Genomic DNA, 22,633 nt, shown 5'->3' on the forward strand with positions numbered 1-22,633 from the left:
TAAAAACTGTTAAAATATTTAACATTGCAAAAGGCAAATGTTTATACTGAGAAACTGTGCTAATAAGCCTATTTATAACACTAACATTTAAAGATTAATAGTTACATACTCTGGCATAAAATACTATGTGTATTAATATAGAGTTTAACTACAATGTGTATTAACATAGATTTCTTATGAGTGATAATATGCATGTGACAATATAGATTGATTAAAACCTTAGATTGTTTAATAAACTCAAAATACTAATTATACCCTTAAACTAAAATAACATTATAAAACAAGCAATTGTTAAATATTTTATTTATTGTATGTGCTTAGTATAATATTTTTAAAAGGCTTTCATGAGTTGATTAAAGACAGTCCTAGCAATTTTTGAGATTAAAAACATTTATGCTTATAAATGGTACTTTATACTACTAGAACACATTTTCCAAAGGGATATCTTTTTAACAAGCTGTCAGTGGTCATTAGAGAAATGCAAATCAAAACCACGATGAGATACCATCTCACTCCAGTTAGAATGGCGATCATTAAAAAAGTCAGGAAACAACAGATGCTGGAGAGGATGTGGAGAAATAGGAACACTTTTACATTATTGGTGGGAATGCAAATTTGTTCAACCATTGTGGAAGACAGTGTGGCGATTCCTCAAGGATCTAGAACTAGAAATATTATTTGACCCAGCAATCCCAATACTGGGTATATACACAAAGGATTATAAATCATTCTACTATAAAGACACATGCACACATATGTTTATTGAGGCACTATTCACAACAACAAAGACTTGGAACCAACCCAAATGTCCACCAATGATAGACTGAATAAAGAAAATGTGCCACATATACACCATGGAATACTATACAGCCATAAAAAAGGATGAGTTCATGTCCTTTGCAGGGACCTGGAAGAAGCTGAAAACCATCATTCTTAGCAAACCATCACAAGAACAGAAAACCAAACACTACGTGTTCTCACTCATAAGTGGGAGTTGAACAATGAGAACGCATGGACACAGGGAGGGGAACATCACACATGGGCCTGTGGAGGGGTGAGGGTTAGGGGAGGGATAGCATTAAGAGAAATATCTAATGTAGGTGACAGGTTGATGGGTGCAGCAAACCACCATGGCATGTGTATACCCATGTAACAAAACTGCACATTCTGCACATGTACCCCCAGGAACTAAATGATAATAATAAAAAAGGTGTTTTAATAAAGTATTTTTATATTTAATTTCTATGATTTACTAAAGTCTCTGGAGGAATTAAAAAAAGAAAACTCTACAAGTAATTTATTTTTTTAATTAGGAAAAAATATTTTTCCAGATGAAATCATCGCATAACAATGACACACATTATTGCTATGAAAAAAAGATAGTTGTCTTTTCAGATTAATATTAATGAGAAAATTCCAAATTTTTCCCATGTAGAAATATAAAAGGAAAAATTAAACATATTATTACCATTATCAAAAATTTATTTTGTTTTTCTTGTTTTTTTAACTTTTAATTTTTATGGGTACATAGTAGGTATGTATATATTTGTAGAGTACAGGAGATATTTTGATTCAGGCATGCAATGTGTAATAATCCCATCAGTATAAGTGGGATATCCATCACCTCGAGCATTTATCATTTCTTTGTGTTACAAATATTCCAATCAAAATTTTTTAGTTATTTTAAAATGTAAAATAAACTGTTGTTGACTGTTATAACCTTATTTTGCTGTCAAATACTATACATTATTCATTTGATCTAACTATACTTTTGAACCCATTAACCATCCCTCCCCACCTACCCAATCCTCCACAGTCCCTGGTAACCATCATTCTAATCTCTAGCTCTATGAGTTCAACTGTTTTAATTTTTATCTCCCACAAATGAATAAGAACATTCAATGAAGTTTGTTTTTCTGTGCCTGACTTGTTTCACTTAACATAATAACTTTCAGTGTAATCCATGTTGTTGCAAATGACAGAATCTAATTCTTTTTATGGCTGAATAGTACTCCGTTGTTTATACGTACCACATTTTCTTTATCCATTCCTCTCTTGATGGACACAGGTTGCTTCCAAATCTTGGCCATTGTGAATGGTGCTGCAATGAACATGGGAGTGCAGATACTTCTTTGATATACTGATTTCCTTATTTTGGGATGTATACCTAGCAATGGGATTGCTGGAACATATGGTAGTTTTATTTTTAGTTACTTAGGAATCTCCATACTGTTCTCCATAGTGGCAGTACCAATTTGCATTCCCACCAACAGTGTATGAGGGTTTACTTTTCTCCACATCTTCACCAATATTTGTTATTGCTTGATTTTTATTTATTTATTTTGATAAAAGCCATTTTAAGTGGGGTAAGAAGATACCTCACTGTAGTTTTGATTTGCATTACTCTGATGATCGAGGATTTTTGAACACCTTTTTATGTAGCTGCTTTCCATTTAAATGTCTTCTTTTGAGAAATGTCTATTTAGATCTTTTGATTACTTTTAATCAGATTACTAGTTCTTTAGAGTTGTTTGCGCTCCATATATATTCTGGTTATTAATCTCTTGTTTGCAAGTAATAGTTTTCAAATATTTTATCTCATTCTGTGAGTTGTCTGTTCACTTTGTTGATTGTTTATTTTGTTTTACAGAAGGTTTTAAGCTTGATGTACTTCCATTTGTCTACTTTTGCTTTGGTTGTCTGTGCTATTGTGGCAATACTCAAGAAATCTTTGCCAGATAAATGTCCTTGAGGGTTTCCCCAATGTTGTCTTTCAGTAGATTCACAGTTTCAGGTATTATATTTACATTTTTAATCCATTTTGTTTGGTTTTTGTATATGGTGAAAGATAAGGGTCTAGTTTCATTCACCTGCATATGAATATCCAATTTTACCAGCATCATTTTTTGAAGAGACTGTCCTTTCCCTCACTTTGTGTTGTATGTTCTTGGAATCTACTTTTGTGATGTAGGTGCTTATTGCTAAAACTTTCCTCTTAATAATGCTTTTGCTATATCCCATAGGATTTGGTATGTTTTGTTTCCATTTTAATTTGTTTCAAGAAATTTTTTTAATTTTCTTGTTAATTTCTTCATTTACCCACTGGTCATTCAGGAGAATATTGTTTACATTCTATGTGTTTCTATAGTATCCAACATTCTTCCTGTCATTGATTCCTAATTTTGCTTTATTATGATTAAATAAATGTTTGATATTATTTCAATTTTTTCCGAAATTTTTAACATTTGTTTTGTGATCTAACATATGGTCTAGCCTGATGATCCACATGTGCTGACGGGAAGAATGTGCATTCTGCATCCATTGGAAAAAATGTTCTGTAAATATCTATTAGGTTCATTTGGTCTATAGTGCAGATTAAATTGCATTTTGCTGATTTTCTGTCTGGATGATCTGTAACCAGAGTATATATGGAGCGCAAACAACTCTAAAGAACTAGTAATCTGATTAAAAGTAATCAAAAGATCTAAATAGACATTTCTCAAAAGAAGACATTTAAATGGCAAGCAGCTACATAAAAAGGTGTTCAAAAATCCTCGATCATCAGAGTAACGCAAATCAAAACTACAGTGAGGTATCTTCTTACCCCAGTTAAAATGGCTTTTATCAAAATAAATAAATAAGTGGGGTCTTGAAGGCTCCAGCTATTATTGTTTAATGGTCTATTTGTCTCTCTTTAGCTCTAATAATACTTGCGTTATAAATCTAGGTGCACTAGTATTGGGGGCATATAATTACAATTGTTATATCCTTTTTGCTGAATTGATCCCTTCATCATTAAAATGACCTTCTTTGTCTCTTTATTATTTCTGTCTTGACATCAATTTTATCTGATATAAGTATAGCTACTCCTGAACTTTTTTTTGTTTTTTTTATTTGTATGGAATGTCTTTTTTCATGTCTTTATTTTTAGTATATGTGTACCTTTGTAGGTGAATTGTGTTCTTTGCAAGCAACAGATAGTTGGGTCTTGTTTTATTTTCCCCAATGTAGTCACTCTATGTGTTTTGATTTAAGACTTTAGCACACTTATATTAAATGTTGTTATTTGTTTCTCGCTTGTTTTGTGGTCTTTTATTCCTTCCTTGCTTCCTGTCTTTTCTGCGAAGGTGATTTTCTATGGTGGTGTGCTTTAATTTCCTGCTTTTTATTTTTTTGTGTGTGTATCTATTGTAATTTTTATTTTTGATTTGAAGTTGCCATGAGGCTTGCAAAGAGCATCTTATAACCCATTGTTTTAAACTGTTGAAAACACTGATTGCAAAACACAAATAAACTAACAAACAGGCAAAGAGAAAACTTGTACAATTTCTATATTTTAAATCAACATTCCTCACTTTTTATTGTTTCTATTTATATCTTATTGTCTATGTCTTCAAAAGTTGTTGTAGTTACTGTTTTTCATAGATTAATCTTTAATCATTCTACGCAAGATATGAGTAGTTAGCACAACATAACTTGGTTTATAATAATCTGTGTTTGTCTGTGTACTTAGTATTAACATTGAGTTTAGTACTTTCAGATGATTTTTTTTTTTTCTCAGTATCAACATTTTCTTTCAGTTTAAATAACTCCCTTAAGCATTTCCTGTAAGACAGGTCTGGTGTTGATGAAATCCCTCAGCTTTTTTTTTTTTTTTCGGTTGGTTGGTTTGTTTTGCAAATTCTTTATTTCTCCTTCATGTTTGAAGAATATTTTCACTGTATATGCTATTCTAGATTTTTCCTTTGGAAGTATAAATATGTCATGCCACTCTCTCCTGGCCTGTTAGTTTTCCACTGAGAAGCCTGCTGCCAGAAATACTGGAGCTCCTTTGCTTGTTATTTGTTTCTTTCTCTTGCTGCTTCTAGGATCATTTTTTTATCTTTCACATTTGGCAGATTGGTTATTAAGTGTCTTAAGGTCTTCTTATTTGGGTTAAATCTGCTGTTTGTTCCATCACCTTATAGTACTTGAGTATCGGCATCTTTTTCTAGTTTTGGAATGTTCTCTGATAAACCCTTGAATAAAGTTTCTACCCTTATCTCTCTCTCTCGCTCTACCTATTTAAGGTCAATAAATCTTAGATTTGTCTTTTTGAGGCAATTTTCTAGATATTGAAGTTGTGCTTCATTCTTTCTTATTATTTTGTCTTCTCCGAGAAGCTTACTAATTCTTTTTTCTGTTTGACGAATTCTTCTACTGAGAAATTGTGATGCATTCTTCAGCATGTTAATTAAATTTTTAAGCCTCAGAATTTCTGCTTGATTTTTAAAAATTATTTTAATTTCTTTTTAAATTTATCTGATAGGATTTTGAATTTCTTCTCTGAAGTATCTTCTATTTTATTGAGCTTTTTCAAAACAATTATGTGTAATTATCTGTCTTAAAGATTAAATATCTTTGTCAATCTAGGATTGATCACTGGTGCTTTATTTAGTTTGTTTGGTGAATTTATGTTTTCTTGGATGGTCTTGATGCTTTTGAATGTTTGTCAATGTCTGGTCATTGAAAAGTTAGGTATTCATTGCAGCCTTTGCAGTATGGGCTTCTGTGTATCCTCTTTCTTGGAAAGGTTTTCCAAGTATTCAAAGGGAACTGACTGTTGTAATCTAAGACTTTGGTAACTACAACCATATCTGCATTAGGAGGTACTCCAAGCCCAGTAATTCTGTGGCTCTGGCAGGCTTATAGAGAAGCTGCCATGATGGTCATGGCTAAGATACAAGAAATGTCTCTGGATTACTAGGCAGAGACTTTTGTTCTCTTCTCTTACTTTCCCCCAAACAAAGGAAGTCTCTGTCTCCTTGCTGAGCTGCATAGAGTTGGGGGGAAGGTGAATAAAGCATCCCTGTGGCCACCACCATTGGGACTGTGTTGGGTCAGACCCAAAGCCAGCACAGCCCTGGGTCTCACTCAAGGTCAGCAGTGACCACTACCTAGCCACCTTCTATGTTCGATTAAGGTTCTAGAGTTCTTCAGTTTGTAGGTGGTGAATCCAGCCAGGATTGTGTCTTTCTCTTCAGGGCAGTGAGCTCTCAGCTCTGGGCAGGTCCGGAAATGCCTTCCAGGAGCCAGGGCCTAGAGTTGGAAAGCTTGGGAATATACTTGGTGCTCTATTCTACTGCTGCTGAGCTGACACCCAAGCCACAAGACAAAGTCCTTCTGACTATTTCCTTTCCTTTTCTCAAGCAAAACTTCTCTCCTCATGACGATAACCACCTCAGACCCATGGTGACTACTGCTCGGCTGCTGTCAATGTTCACTCAAGGCCCATGGATTCTTCAGTCAGCTTGTGATGACTGTTACCAGGCCTGGGTCTTTCCCTCCAAAGAATTGGGAGCCCCTCTGGCACAGAGAAAGTCCAGAAATGCTGTCCAAGAGGCAAGCCTTGGAATTGGGGACCCTAGAAGCCTGCTTGGGGCTCTGTCTCACTGTGGTCAAGTTGGTATCCAAGCTGCAAGACAAAGTCTCTTTAATCTTTTGTCTCCTTCCCTCAAGCAGAAGAGGTCTCTCTCTATAGCCATCATAGCTCAGAATGTGCTTACTCACATCTGAAGCCAGCATGACACTGGATCTCACTGTAGGCCCACGGTGAGTCCTGCCTGGCTACTGCTGGTGTTTATTCACGGCCCAGCGGGCACTTCAGTCAGCAGCTGATAAATCTTTCCAGAACTGGGTTCTTCCCTTCAAGACAGTAGGTTCTCTTCTGACCCAGGTTGTGTTTAGAAATGTCATCTGGGAGCTAGGGCCTGAAACAAGGGCCTCGTGACTCTGCCTGGTGCCCTATTCTTCTGTGGCTGAGCTAAAACCCAAGCTCCAAGACAAATTCCTTTTTTAGTCTTTCCTCTCTTCTCCTCAAGCAAAAGGAAGCGTCGCCCACAGAGTTGTGAGCTGCACTACCTGATGTTTGGGGAAGGATTGCATAAGAACTCCCTTGGCTGCCCAAGCTGGTGTCTCACTAAGTCGAATGTAGACCAAGCCCACTGACTCTGAGCCCAGCACAGCACCAGGATTTGCCCAGAAATTGCCATCTCTCTGGGCTAGACTGCCTTTCAAGTTTATTTAGAACCCCATATCTCTGTAGCCCACTGTGCTGTGTCTAACCAGAGCTCAGGTTCTGACCACTGGATTGAAAGATTCCCCTCTGGCTGGGGCTGGTCTAAATGCTCCTGCATGGGCACCAGCTAAATTCTCCCCTGTGTGGCTTTCTACTATGACTAGCAGTGCTGGGTTCCAATATAAAGACCCACAATGACTGTGCTCTCCCACCCCCAAGGACACAGATTTTCTCTCCATGCCACATGGCCACTGCAAAGGGATTGCAGAGAGGTGTCCTCAGCAATTCAAGACTGACTCTCCTACCCTTTCAGTGCCTCTTTCCTTCATATGATGTTAAAACCAGGTACTGTGATTGCTCATGTGATTTTGGTTCTTACCTAGGTGTTGGCTCGTGTGTACAGTTGTTCAATGTGGTGTTTCTGGATGAAGCATAAATGCTAGAGGGCTCTAGTCAGCCATCTTGTTTCATCTCCCTTCCAGACTTTTATTTTAGTTAATTAGGGATAAACCAGTGATGTCCAACAGAGCCTGTCTCGGAAGGCTTACAAATTTGGAAGGTAGGAGAGTGCATAACTTTAACACAACAATATAAGTGAGTATAATCTTAATGCAAATAAGGTGAAATCAACAGCAATAAATGACAGCGAAAGTCAGTATAGAATGCTCTTTGAATTGTAAAGTTGTATGGAAATTCAGGGGCTCTGTGTTTAATTCTAACGGAATGTAGGAATTTCAATGATGATATCTCTGGTATATAATTAGCAATTACAACATCTCATAATTAGCAATTAGAGTCATCCTATGTTTCTCTTTGTCTCTTATCTCTATCTTTATCTTCTCTTTCTTTATACTTTTTTAACATCATCACACAAACCATGGTAAGATCATTTTTTTAATAAAAAAAGTTTTAATGAATAAAGTGAAAAATTATACTACTGTCTTAATGTTACTTTACTCACTTACTGGCTTTGATTTTATCCTGTAAAGCCTTTATTTTGTGAGCTAGATGATCCCAAAATATATCAGATCTGACTCACTTAATTTCAATACATTTTAACTATGCTGAATGTTGAGGAGAAATATAATAACTTTTATTTCTTGCCCTAAGAGAGCTTTATCGGTCCTTTTAAAAGATATGCTGAGCATTATCATAACAGCATTATCATAACATATAATTTTTTAAGACAACAGCATTATCATAACATATAATTTTTTAAGACAACCAGGAAGTACCTATTGTGGCCTGTGGTCTACCTGGGGTAAATGCTACCAAGACAAGTGATGTGCAGCTCACTTTTTAAAAATGTCAAAATGCCTGAGTTACAGCAGAAGGGTAAAAATATACATATATTTATAGTTTTACTAAAACTTGTTTTCTATTCCAAAATGTACTCACTGAGCCTGAGGAAGGCCTATCAGCATGCTTTCCCACAGCTGCTTACTTTATCTTGGTGTCACAGTTTACCAAAACAAAAATAAAGACAAAAGAAGGAAGAACTTTGAATTGATTTTATTTTTTCCTTACATGTCACTATCTGTGGGTGAGTCCTCTTAGGGAATAACCATTCCATAATATCTCATTCTAATTTTATATTGACTTATTATTTACCTATTTGTTTTCTTTTAATATGAATGTTCAATAAAAGTGGAAAGAATCCTTTTCACCAAACATGCTGACTTTAAAAATGTTCTTGTAGTAAACTGAAGATCAGTAGAAATGTTTCCTCTCTATATATTACAGCTATTGGGGCCATAGCCTCTCCAGTCAGGCTGCTAGAGAGAAATCAATTTTGTGTTCATTTTTTAGAGCCTTATAATCCAGGGAAAGTTGCTTAATCTCTCCAAGCTACAGTTTCTTTGTCTGAAAAATGGGCATAAGCAGAGGCAACAATAGATAGAAATAATAAGAAAAGAGAGTATTTCTTATTTCTCTGAAACATAGTAGTATGTGCTGCTATCTAGATCTATCCGTTCATCCATCTGTCATCTATCTATCTATCTATCTATCTATCTATCTATCTATCTAATACCTATCTATATGTATGCATGAATGTATTTGCATGTGTACATATAGTATATGTGTACATACACATATACATCTTTCATATCTATATCCATCTATTTTTATTTCTATTATATTTATGTCAATAATCTATCTAAATGTCTTTTTTAAAAATTGATGAGCTTATGGCTATTGTAACTTAGATTTGGTATACATACTTATTCAGAAGCATCTAGACAACTTCAGAGATAGCCACAGATCTGATATTTCTTAGCTAGTTCATTAAATGGATGCAAGTGGGATTATTTAATCAGGCAATTGGGGAAATTGCATAAATTTTCTCCAGTCTTCTGCAGGGAGAATATCATTAAACCAACCAAATATATATATAAACATAGACTGTACTGACAACAGATACAAAGATCAGGGTTAAGATATAGTAAAATTTTAAATAGACAGTGTATCTCAAATATCCTTAATCAGTTTGTGCTGCATTCACAAACTGTTTCCTTTACTTCAATATCATCATTCAAAAATACATGGTAAACTAATTTCTGCCAAATATAAAATATAGCTTAGATTTTTATTCACTGTAGAAGTATTTACATTTTCATAGAATATTTACAGTTTAATAGATGATTGTAAAATATTGCTAGAACTTCATTACTCTGATGGTGATATTTGAGACAACACGATGGGTAGAAGTTGTTGTAGAGGAGGGGAGATAGGTAGCTTGCTGGCACCTCCCTATCAAGTAATCCTTGTCAAGTAAAGTAAGCTTAAAACAATTTATGGATTAGAACTAATTTGTTCCGTGACAAAATTTTAGAAATGCAGATTTACTGCTATAAATCAATATGGGCGTTCTCTGATTTGGTATCCCTTGTGGCCAATAATAAAAGTCTTGCCACTATTCAGTGTGCTCGGATTTGTTGAACGATTACTTACTTTATTCGACATTTTTTCCTTAAGTAAAAAAATATCAGTTAGCAAGATAATTAGCTGCTGTATCATAGATGTATATTCCAAGTTTACACCTTTTTCTTGAGCCCATAACTCTTGTTTCTATTCTGATTTTCATTGTTTTGCTTAGAACACTATCTTTTTTTATATTGCTATAAAAATAAATATAAAAAATTCCCCTTTTATTTGAATTATATTATCAGATTCTGTATTGTGTTTCTTTATCTAATGACTAACCTTCTGACTCTTACCTCCAAGACTATTTTCCCTAGCTCTACTAAGGTTTACAATTGAAAAATAAAAATTATATATATTTACAGCATACAATGTGGTTTTCTGATATATGTATACATTGTGAAATGACTAAGTCCACAAATTAACATATCCATCATCTCATATACTTATCAGCTTTTGTTGTGAGAACATGTAAGATTTACAAGGTTAACTTTTAAGTGTATATTTAATCATATTTAATCATTTCTTCCAGTTGCTAATACATTTTAATCCCTCTTTACTTGTCTGCAGGAGAGGTGATTTCTTTACACAGCATCAAAGGCCCTCTGATAAGAACTAAAGTCACATTTTCAGAAGAAGCACTTACAATTTTGATGCCTTCAATGCCACATCAACTGACATTTCTACATTTAGTTTTTCCCACATTGTCACACACATCTCATGTCGTCTATTGGATTCATTGCCTGTCTCTTTCACTGCTTGGGAAATTTATACCCATTGTTAAAGTTAAATATCACCAAAGCTATAAAGCCTCCCTAAATTATCTGAGTTCCCAAAGCATACTGAATATACATTTTTAGCAATTATGCTTATAAGCATTTTGTTATCTTTACAAATACCTGGATTCTGTTTTCTAAATTCCCTGAATAACATGACACAAAACATCTATTTCCTCAGCCCTAGTAATGAAAATAGGTTTCAAATTGATATATGTAACTTGTTCACTGATTGAAAACAGCGTTGTTTCTTAAAAAGAAGTTACAATGGTCCAAAGTCCCTCCAAAAGATCAATGACACATCTCTGTTTCTTCGTAAGTGCCCATGTTTCTTTTTGTTGGTGGGCTCAGGTCTTCCTGTCCTTATCCTCTTATCTAGGGAGATATTTCTCCATAAATTTGTTAATCACTGACAAGTGGCAGTTATATAGTCTGTCACTGATGGGTTTTTATTGTTGCATCAATCAATTCTTAAACCCTTTCTTCTTGTGTCCTTTGCAGAAGAACTACTTAAACCAACCTTTTAGACACATTTGTCTAGTACTGCTGTTCTCTGCCCTGAAATATGGCCAATCTGGAAGACCTAAACAGAGGCATTTGGGGTTTCTGTGTTGGAGAAATGGCTGTGCTCCGTACTTCTTTTTTTTTTTCTTTTTTTTCAGGATTTTTGCTTTCTTTAATGACCTGGAAAATATCTGTGTATTCATCCCCCACCTCCCACCTCCTGATAAACCAAAGCTGCTGCTCCCTTAATAACTTTACCTCCCAACCCCTTTTTTTTTCTTTTTTTTTTTTATTATTATACTTTAGGTTTTAGGGTACATGTGCACAATGTGCAGGTTTGTTACCTATGTATCCATGTGCCATGTTGGTTTGCTGCACCCATTAACTCGTCATTTAGCATTAGGTATATCTCCTAATGCTGTCCCTCCCCCCTCCCCCCAACCCACAACAGTCCCCGGAGTGTGATGTTCCCCTTCCTGTGTCCATGAGTTCTCATTGTTCAATTCCCACCTATGAGTGAGAACATGTGGTGTTTGGTTTTTTGTCCTTGCGATAGTTTACTGAGAATGATGTTTTCCAGTTTCATCCATGTCCCTACAAAGGACATGAACTCATCATTTTTTATGGCTGCATATGGCTGGGTCAAATGGTATTTCTAGTTCTAGATCCCTGAGGAATCGCCACACTGACTTCTACGATGGTTGAACTAGTTTACAGTCCCACCAACAGTGTAAAAGTGTTCCTATTTCTCCACATCCACTCCAGCACCTGTTGTTCCCTGACTGTTTAATGATGGCCATTCTAACTGGTGTGAGATGATATCTCATTGTGGTTTTGATTTGCATTTCTCTGACGGCCAGTGATGATGAGCATTTTTTCATGTGTTTTTTGGCTGCATAAATATCTTCTTTTGAGAAGTGTCTGTTCATTTCCTTTGCCCACTTTTTGATGGGGTTGTTTGTATTTTTCTTATAAATTTGTTTGAGTTCATTGTAGATTCTGGATATTAGCCCTTTGTTAGATGAGTAGGTTGTGAAAATTTTCTCCTGTTTTGTAGGTTGCTTGTTCACTCTGATGGTAGTTTCTTTTGCTGTGCAGAAGCTCTTTGGTTTAATTAGATCCCATTTGTCACTTTTGGCTTTTGTTGCCATCGCTTTTGGTCATTTAGACATGAAGTCCTTGTCCATGCCTATGTCCTGAATGGTATTGCCTAGGTTTTCTTCTAGGGTTTTTATGGTTTTAGGTCTAACATGTAAGTCTTTAATCCATCTTGAATTAATTTTTGTATAAGCTGTAAGGAAGGGATCCAGTTTCAGCTTTCTACATATGGCTAGCCAGTTTTCCCAGCACCATTTATTAAATAGGGAATCCTTTCAGATGAGAATTATTTCCTATTATTCACAGATGAAGCAATGACAATACCAAAGGAGAAATGAAAAATATCTGCTAAAAGTCATGTCTGACATCTGTAGAGTTGAATAGCTTTCGCTTAATTTGAATAAATGCTTTATAGAATTCAGAATTACAGGCTACTTTTTAGAGCTTATGTTTACACCATTAACATTCAGGACATAAAATGAGGTTCAACTATTACCTTCTATATGGCCTAAAAAATAATGCGTTATCTAAACTGTAAACCCCTATTTGTTTTGAATCATACTTTTATCATGCTTCCACTGTCACCCAATATATGTAACTGATCATGTGGAATTTAATGTTTATTTACAGGTGTCATAGTTTTAGTTTATGTAAATATGTCTAATAATTCTTTATTCACTCAAATATGTGTTTATGAACTTTATTAATATTGTTGTTCATAGCTCCTGTTCAATGTTATATAATAATTTGTTGTATAAATATAGTGCGATTCTGAAAACTTGGTTGTTTCTAATCTCATGCTATTGTATACATTACTGTGAAAAATAATCCAATTTGTATTTTCTGGGGGTATTTGTACAAAATTTTCTCTAGAATATATACCCATAAGTTGAATTATTGTGTACAAGATTAATAAATTTTCAACTTTAATAACCACTACAAAACCTCTATCTTAAACCATCTTAGTGTAACATATCCTGAAATCACCTGTAAAATTGTATGTAATTATCAAAACAAACTCCTAGAACTAAATTAATAAATACAGCATTGCCTGTATATTAGCTATCAATAACCGGAAAATGAAATAAACATATATAATAAAAGCATATTTATAACAAGTGAAATTCTTAAGTATAAATCAAATAAAACATATACAGGATATGTATACTAAAAATGAAAACACTGACAAAAATTACCCTAAATAAATGGTGAGATGTAGTACGAACACAGATTGTAAAGCTCAATGTTAAGATATCAATTCTTTCCAAATTGATCTATAGACAACAAAATTTTGATCAGAACTCTAGCAGAATTTGTTGTAATAATAGACAAAAGATCAAAAACCAGATCAATGGAACAGAAATGGGGTCTAAAAATAAACCTATAAAATTACGACTTCTTTTTGACAAAGTTACAAGGATATTCAAGGGAGAAAGTATGATCTTTTCAATAAATGGTGCTGGAGAAACTGGAAATTAATATACAATAACAGAACCTTGACCTAAACTTCACATCTTATAAAAATTAACTTAAAGTGAAATATAGATGTCAATAAAAATATAAAATTATGATATTTTAAGAAGAAAACAGAAAAAATATCTTCATACCTTGGGTTAGGCAACAAATTCTTAGACATAACTCTAAAAGTATACTGATAAAAAGTTAGATTTAATCAAAACTTAAAGGTTTTTGCTCTGTGAAAGACATAGCTGAGAGACTGAAAAGACGAGCTATATATTCAGAGTAAATTGCACATATGACAAAAGATGTGTTTCCGTATGTGTAAACACCTCCTAAAATCAAAACTAAGAAAACTTAGAGCTAATTTTAAAAATGAGAAAAACTCTTACATATACACTTCAAGAAAAAGGATATACAACTAACTAATGAGAACATGAATAAATGCTCAGTATCATTACCATAGAGAAAGGCAAATTAAATCTACAATGAGACATCACTCACAAAGATGTAGAGTAACTGGAGCTCTTTTGTATTACCAACAGGAATGCAATATGGTAAAGCCACCGTGGAAAACAGTTGGACAGGTTCTTGTAGACTTCAGCATACACTTACCACGTAACCCAGCATTCTATTTCTAGGTTTTACACAGATAAACAGATAAATATTTATTTTCACTATACAGTGTGTCTAAGTGTTGAGAGCACTTCTATTCATAATCGTCTAAGGATGAAAACTACCCAAACATCTTTCGATGAATCTATTGTCCTTAAATGAATTGATTCTACAAAATGTGGCATAGACACACAATGGAATGCTGCTCAACAGTGAAAAAGTAATGAATTATTGCTACATACAACAGCTTGAATGAATCTCAAAACTATTATGCTGCAAGTAGCCAATCTTATGGGCTACACGTTGAATAATTGCATTTATAAGACATTCCAGAACATTAAAACATATGGAGTTGGAGAACATACTAAAATTTGTAAAACAGATCACAGTCAATTTTTCTGCATGTACCTTAAATACTATTTTTTAAAAAATTAAATATTAAAAATAAGGTGGCATGAAAATTTTTTATGAATATATGTGATCACATTTATGTGAGTTTTTAATACTTTCTGAAAATAAAGAAGTTGAGGGGGAGGCTCAGGTTGTTAAAATTAATAAAATATTCAGGCTATATGATGTTTGAATGTGATACATTTAAAATAAAACAATATAAATGTAAAAAGTAAAGAAGTAAGACATATAAAAATAGCAGGGAATAACAAGAGAGAGACAGACAGGGAGAAGTGGGAGGGATTAGAATGTTGAAAGGAAAGTCAGAAAATATTAACAAATACCCACATCCACATAAATTGGTCAACCTCATTTTTGAGTGTATGAAATCCTAAGCACAGAGCACATACAGGATTCAACAACACACTACAAGTGTATTACAAAATAATTAAGTTGGCTTTTGGTATTAAGAAACAATTGGAGAGATATTTTGAACAGGTTGTATAAATTATCATATATTTAAATTTATAAAAGTGTTATATTTCCATAGTTTATTCTATTTAGAAAGCATTATATTCCCAAACTTAAATTGTGTTGATTTTTTTGGTAATTTAAAAATTTGCTTTTATATTAAAGAAACATTTTTGTTTCTCAATAAACTTCTGCTGTGTCTTTACCAAAAACGTAATTTTGTATCCCAGAAATGAATTCAGCCTAGAGTAGTTAATGTAAGAGAATCTATAAGCAGCCTTGGAAGCTTTAGTTATAAAAACTATAATAGGAAAAACTAATTACTCTTATATTGGCGTATCTTTTTCAGTGAAATAGATAAGAGTCATGTGTTTACATAGGATTCTTCAGTGCACAGGTTTTAAATTTTACTTAAAAATTAGACGAGATTAACAAATTATGTTCAACATATTATACAATATTATGAAAATGACTTTAAAATAAAATATCAAAAATAAGATAGTCAAAATGTTTTAAAAAGATGACACGACGCTTTCACATGCATTTACACAATTCATGCATGCACTCAGTAACTCAATGTATGTAAAAAATATAGAAACAATGTTACCTGCTGGCATTTTTTATATATCAGGCCTGAGCCTTGATAGACAGAATTTTATAAAATATTTTATATTTTCATTTGAAGAAAATGTTATAAACACATAAGAGTTGAAAACAATAAGCACAAAACATAACAGTCTAAGGTTTTGTCAAGAGCCACATAAAAGCATTGAAAATCAATTTGGCAATCTTTCTGCAGGGTAGGTATTTAGACAGAGTGCTTCCAGTGGCTGGAAATCATTAGAAAGCCAAGGCAAGGTGCCCATGGTCATGCAGAAGGGTCCCTGAAGGAGTCACAACTCTGCAGTGTATTCTTTTGGATGATGACAGAGGCCAATTATTTAATGATACAGGGACTGATGTCATTTGATAAAGTTCAGTGCTTTAGATATGATTGAGACAGAATCAGTGACTCAATATTATTCATACTCAAGAGGAGATCCTTTTGTTTGTGTGGTTTAAATACTTTCTGCAAGCAAATTCTTTTTTTTTTCTTTTTGACAGAATGATAAGTTTTCTTTATAAGTCAGTATGAACTGAGTAGGAATTACATATTGGCAAAAATCAGCTGAGCCAAAAATCAAACCAGCACATCAAATTGCTCTCCAAACTAAACTAAACCAAAGGGTATGTGGCTTGAGTCTGACCACAGAGAATGACCGCTTAAGATCACCCACGTCAGATGTTCTTCCCTTGGAGAAGGAGGCACTGGCAGTGTCAGGCATCCTGGAGGAGCCACCCCATACACTGTGGGGTGATGGTGCAGCCCTACTTATCACCTTCCTAAGACCAGCGATGTCAGAATGTTCAGTGACACTTTACTCATCTCAAGGGTCTAGACATAGGCTCTGGGCAAAAACAACTCCCACATCTCTTTGCTCTCTAACAACAAAGTTGATCTATTTCATTCAAAACTTGGTAGTCCTTGGAGCTCAGCACACCACACCCGAGACACACAACAATAGCACCAGCACCACACACAGATGAGCACTGGGCTGAGCATCTGATGTGGGTATCTAATGCAAACCAAGCCTAAGTCAGGCACTACTGTTCCCATTTTCAAATGGGAAAACTGAGGCACAAGGCGGTTGTGCAGTTTGCCAAAGGGCGTGCAGCCAGAGAATTACTGAGAAGGAATTTGAACCCGGGCTTCCACTGTGGCTATAAACCATTACACTAAACACTCTCCTGCCATAACTAGTGACTGATCTGATCTGATCTAGAACATATGCCTCTGTGACTACAATCACAGTTCCTAAATGCATTTTTGGCTATAGTCCCTTTTCCATTTATGCTGCAGATGTTTACTGAGGGCATGCTACCTGTCACCACTGTCCTGGTGCTAGGGACACGATCAGTGGTGAGCAAACTTACTCTCCTCACAGAATTTTTTTTTTTTTAATTGTACTTTAAGTTTTAGGGTACATGCGCACAACGTGCAGGTTTGTTACATATGTATACATGTGCCATGTTGCTGTGCTGCACCCATTATCTAGTCATTTACATGAGGTGTATCTCCTAATGCTATCCCTCCCCCAACCTTACAACAGGCCCTGGTGTGTGATGTTCCCCTTCCTGTATCCAAGTGTTATCATTGTTCAATTCCCACCTATGAGTGAGAACATGCAGCGTTTGGTTTTTTGTCCTTGCGATAGTTTGCTGAGAATGATGGTTTCCAGCTTCAACCATGTGCCTACAAAGGACATAAACTCATCCTTTTTTATGGCTGCATAGTATTCCATCATGTATATGTGCCACATTTTCTTAATCCATCTATCATTGTTGGACATTTGGGTTGGTTCCAAGGCTTTGCTATTGTGAATAGTGCCACAACGAACATACATGTGCATGTGTCTTTATAGTAGCATGATTTATAATCCTTTGGGTATATACCCAGTAATGGGATTGCTGGGCCAAATGGTATTTTTAGTTCTAGGTCCCTGAGGAATCCTCACACTGACTTCCACAATGGTTGAACTAGTTTACAGTCCCACCAACAGTGTAAAAGTGTTCCTATTTCTCCACATCCTCTCCAGCACCTGTTGATTCCTGACTTTTTTAATGATCGCCATTCTAACTGGTGTGAGATGGTATCTCGTTGTGGTTTTGATTTGCATTGCTCTGATGGCCAGTGATGATGAGCATTTTTTCATGTGTCTGTTGGCTACATAAATGTCTTCTTTTGAGAAGTGTCTGTTCATATCCTTCGCCCACTTGTTGATGGGGTTGTTTTTCTCTTGTGAATTTGTTTGAGTTCTTTGTAGATTCTGGATATTAGCCCTTTGTCAGATGAGTAGATTGCAAAAATTTTCTCCCATTCTGTAGTAGGTTGCCTGTTCACTCTGATGGTAGTTTCTTTTGCTGTGCAGAAGCTCTTTAGTTTAATTAGATCCCATTTGTCACTTTTGGCTTTTGTTGCCATTGCTTTTGGTCTTTTAGACATGAAGTCCTTACCCATGCCTGTGTCCTGAATGGTATTGTCTAGGTTTTCTTCTAGGGTTTTTATGGTTTGAGGCCTAACATTTCAGTCTTTAATCCATCTTGAATTAATTTTTGTATAAGGTGTAAGGAAGAGATCCAGTTTCAGCTTTCTACATATGGCTAGCCAGTTTTCCCAGAACCATTTATTAAATCAGGAATCCTTTCCCCATTTCTTGTTTTTGTCAGGTTTGTCAAAGATCAGATTGTTGTAGATGTGTGGTATTATTTCTGAGGGCTCTGTTCTGTTCCATTGGTCTATATCTCTGTTTTGGTACCAGTACCATGCTGTTTTAGTTACTGTAGCCTTGTAGTATAGTTTGAAGTCAGGTAGCGTGATGCCTCCAGCTTTGTTCTTTTGGCTTAGAATTGACTTGGTGATGTGGGCTCTTTTTTAGTTCCATGTGAACTTTAAAGTAGTTTTTTTCCAATTCTGTGAAGAAAGTCATTGGTAGCTTGATGGGGATGGCATTGAATCTATAAATTACCTTGGGCAGTATGGCCATTTTCACGATATTGATACTTCCTACCCATGAGCATGGAATGTTCTTCCATTTGTTTGTATCCTCTTTTATTTCATTGAGCAGTGGTTTGTAATTCTCCTTAAAGAGGTCCTTCACATCTCTTGTAAGTTGGATTCCTAGGTATTATATTCTCTTTGAAGCAATTGTGAATGGGAGTTCACTCATGATTTGGCTCTCTGTTTGTCGTGATTGGTGTACAAGGACGCTTGTGATTTTTGCACATTGATTTTGTAACCTGAGACTTTGCTAAAGTTGCTTATCAGCTTAAGGAGATTTTGGGCTGAGACGATGGGGTTTCTAGATATACAATCATGTCATCTGCCAACAGGGACAATTTGACTTCCTCTTTTCCTAATTGAATACCCTTTATTTCCTTCTCCTGCCTGATTGTCCTGGCAAGAACTTCCAACACTATGTTGAATAGGAGTGGTGAGATAGGGCACCCCTGCCTTGTGCCAGTTTTCAAAGGGAATGCTTCCAGTTTTTGCCCATTCAGTATGATATTGGCTGTGGGTTTGTCATAAATAGCTCTTATTATTTTGAGATACATCCCTTCAATACCTAATTTATTGAGAGCTTTTAGCATGAAGGGCTGTTGAATTTTGTCCAAGGCCTTTTCTGCATCTATTGAGATAATCATGTGGTTTTTATCATTGGTTCTGTTTAGATGCTGGATTACATTTATTGATTTGCCTATGTTGAACCAGCCTTGCATCCCAGGGATGAAGCCCACTTGATCATGGTGGATAAGCATCTTGATGTGCTGTTGGATTTGGTTTGCCAGTAGTTTATTGAGGATTTTTGTATAGATGTTCATCAGGGATATTGGTCTAAAATTCTCTTTTTTTGTTGTGTCTCTGCCAGGCTTTGGTATCAGGATGATGCTGGCCTCATAAAATGAGTTAGGGAGGATTCCCTCTTTTTCTATTGATCGTAATAGTTTCAGAAGGAATGGTACCATCTCCTCCTTGTACCTCTGGTAGAATTCAGCTGTGAATCCGTCTGGTCCTGGACTTTTTTTGGTTGGTAAGCTATTAATTATTGCCTCAATTTCAGAGCCTGTTATTGGTCTATTCAGAGATTCAGTTTCTTCCTGATTTAGTCTTGGGAGGGTGTATGTGTCAAGGAATTTATCCATTTCTTCTAGTTTTTCTAGTTTATTTGCATAGAGGTGTTTATAGTATTCTCTGAGGGTAGTTTGTATTTCTGTGGGATCGGTGGTGATATCCCCTTTATCATTTTTTATTGCATCTATTTGATTCTTCTCTCTTTTCTTCTTTATTAGTCTTGCTAGGGGTCTATCAATTTTGTTGATCTTTTCAAAAACCAGCTCCTGGATTCATTGATTTTTTGAAGGGTTTTTTGTGTCCTATCTCCTTCAGTTCTCCTCTGATCTTAGTTATTTCTTGGCTTCTGCTAGCTTTTGAATGTGTTTGCTCTTGCTTCTCTAGTTTTTAATTGTGATGTCAGGGTGTCATTTTAGATCTCTCCTGTTTTCTCTTGTGGGCATTTAGTGCTATAAATATCCCTCTACACACTGCTTTAAATGTGTCACAGAGATTCTGCTATGTTGTGTCTTTGTTCTTATTGGTTTCAAAGAACATCTTTATTTCTGCCTTCATTTCATTATGTACCCAGTAGTCATTCAGGAGCAGGTTGTTCAGTTTCCATGTAGTTGAGCAGTTTTTAGTGAGTTTCTTAATCCTGAGTTCTAGTTTGATTGCACTGTGGTCTGAGAGACAATTTGTTGTAATTTCTGTTCTTTTAAATTTGCTGAGGAGAGCTTTACTTCTAAATATGTGGTCAATTTTGATATAAGTGCGGTGTGGTGCTGAGAAGAATGTATATTCTGTTGATTTGGGGTGGAGAGTTCTGTAGTTGCCTATTAGGTCTGCTTGGTGCAGAGCTGAGTTCAATTCCTGGTATCCTTGTTAACTTTCTGTCTTGTGGATCTGTCTAATGTTGACAGTGGGGTGTTAATGTTTCCCATTATTATTGTGTGGGAGTCTAAGTCTCTTTGTAGGTCTCTAAGGACTTGCTTTATGAATCTGGGTCCTCCTGTATTGGGTGCATATATATTTATGATAGGTAGCTCTTCTTGTTGAATTGATCCCTTTACCATTATGTGATGACCTTCTTTGTCTCTTTTGATCTTTGTTGGTTTAAAGTCTGTTTTATCAGAAACTAGGATTGCAACCCCTGCCTTTTTTTGCTTTCCATTTTCTTGGTAGATCTTCCTCCATCCCTTTATTTTGAGCTTGTGTGTGTCTCTGCACATGAGATGGGTCTCCTGAATACAGCACACTGATGACTCTTGACTCTTTATCCAATTTGCCAGTCTGTGTCTTTTAATTGGAGCATTTAGCCCATTTACATTTAAGGTTATTATTGTTATGTGTGAATTTGATCCTGTCTTTATGATGTTAGCTTGTGATTTTGCTCGTTAGTTGATGCAGTTTCTTCCTAGCCTCGATGGTCTTTACAATTTGGCATGTTTTTGCAGTGGCTGGTACCAGTTGTTCCTTTCCATGTTTAGTGCTTCCTTCAGGAGCTCTTTTAGGGCAGGCCTGGTGGTGACAAAATCTCTCAGCATTTGCTTGTCTGTAAAGTATTTTATTTCTCCTTCACTTATGAAGCTTAGTTTGGCTGGATATGAGATTCTGTGTTGAAAATTTTTTCTTTAAGAATGTTGAACATTGGCCCCAACTCTCTTCTGGCTTGTAGAATTTCTGCCTAGAGATAAGCTGTTAGTCTGATGGGCTTCCCTTTATGGGTAACCCGACCTTTCTCTATGGCTGCCCTTAATATTTTTTCCTTCATTTCAACTTTGGTGAATCTGACAATTATGTGTCTTGGAGTTGGTCTTCTCGAGGAGTATCTTTGTGGCGTTCTCTGTATTTCCTGAATTTGAATGTTGGCCTGCCTTGCTAGATTGGTGAAGTTCTCCTTGATAATATCCTGCAGAGTGTTTTCCAACTAGGTTCCATTCTCCCCGTCAATTTCAGGTACACCAATCAGATGTAGATTTGGTCTTTTCCATAGTCCCATATTTCTTGGAGGCTTTGTTCATTTCTTTTTATTCTTTTTTCTCTAAACTTCTCTTCTTGCTTCATTTCATCCATTTGATCTTCCATCAATGATACCCTTTCTTCCAGTTGATCGAATCAGTTACTGAAGCTTGTGCAGCCATCACATATTTCTCATGCCATGGTTTTCAGCTCCATCAGGTCCTTTAAGGACTTCTCTGCATTGGTTACTCTAGTTAGCCATTTGTCTAATCTTCTTTCAAGGTTTTTAACTTCTTTGCCCTGGGTTCGAACTTCCTTCTTTAGCTCAGAGAAGTTTGACCATCTGAAGCCTTCTTCTCTCAACTCACCAAAGTCATTCTCCGTCCAGCTTTGTTCCATTGCTGGTGAGGAGCTTCATTCCTTTGGAGGAGGAGAGGCCCTCTGATTTTTAGACTTTTCAGTTTTTCTGCTCTGTTTTTTCCCCATCTTTGTGGTTTTATCTACCTTTGGCCTTTGATGATGGTGACGTACAGATGGGGTTTTGGTGTGAATCTTCTTTCTGTTTGTTAGTTTTCCTTCTAACAGTCAGTACCCTCAGCTGCAGGTCTGTTGGAGTTTTCTGGAGGTCCACTCCAGACCCTGTTTACCTGGGTATCAGCAGCGGAGGCTGCAGAACAGCGAATATTGGTGAACAGCAAATGTTGCTACCTGATTTTTTCTCTGGAAATTTTG

Source organism: Hylobates moloch, unplaced genomic scaffold (assembly GCF_009828535.3).
Source record: "Hylobates moloch isolate HMO894 unplaced genomic scaffold, HMol_V3 SCAFFOLD_17, whole genome shotgun sequence".
NCBI lineage: Eukaryota > Metazoa > Chordata > Mammalia > Primates > Hylobatidae > Hylobates > Hylobates moloch.